Here is an 829-nt window from a genome sequence, read left to right on the forward strand (position 1 = left end):
ATGAGAATACGGAAAGCTGACAGCTGATTGGAGGAGACCCCGGCCCAGCAGGGGTGCGTGGCTTCCATGGACAAGCTCACACCATGTCTGGGGCTGACAAACAAAACTTGTATTCAGGGCCGTGTCCGCGTCACAAGCCGGCCCTTTGTATGGCATGGATGGTGGGCACTCAGGCTCGCACGGGCGCCCCCCACGCCCAGTAACTCTTCCCGGTCTCCCCGCAGCAAACTGGGATCACTTGTAGAGAGCTGAGCGCAGACATCCCGGGACGGGCGGACGTGGAGGGCTCCGGCTTCAATGATCCTTCACCTTGACCTCTGACCTCAGGCTAACCCTTAGGAGGACCGGAACACCCCCCCCTGAAAAACCGAACCTCAAAATGTAACATGCCCCCCTAAAACATAACGTGGGCCTCGGTTCCGGGGTGAACTAGAGGTTAGGCCGATGTCCTGGGTTAGTTTTCGGGGATGCATCTTACTTTGCTGAAAGTGTCTCACCCGCAACTACGGCGCCAGGACTAGTTTGGACATCCCCGCGAGGCCCATCGTCCATCCCCCCCCCACTCCCCCCCGTATATCTCCTGCACTAGTCATGGCTTTTGTATTATATCATTTCACATACAAAGCGCTTTGGTTTTTGTTTTTTGGACGGCGCAGCCTTGACATCTGTCTGCAGTCACCGGATTGTTATTTCATGAGTAAATGTCACCTGGGTGTGTCCCGCGCTTCCGATAGCGCATCCAGGAACCGCTCCCAGAATGAAGGAAGTCGTTTTGGGAGAGAGAGAGGAGCAAAAAAAAAAAAAAAGACACGCGGGCCGGGCCCCGGGA

The sequence above is a fragment of the Nanorana parkeri genome, unplaced genomic scaffold (genome assembly GCF_000935625.1).
Source record: "Nanorana parkeri isolate BGI_ZX_2015 unplaced genomic scaffold, ASM93562v1 scaffold126, whole genome shotgun sequence".
NCBI classification, from domain to species: domain Eukaryota; kingdom Metazoa; phylum Chordata; class Amphibia; order Anura; family Dicroglossidae; genus Nanorana; species Nanorana parkeri.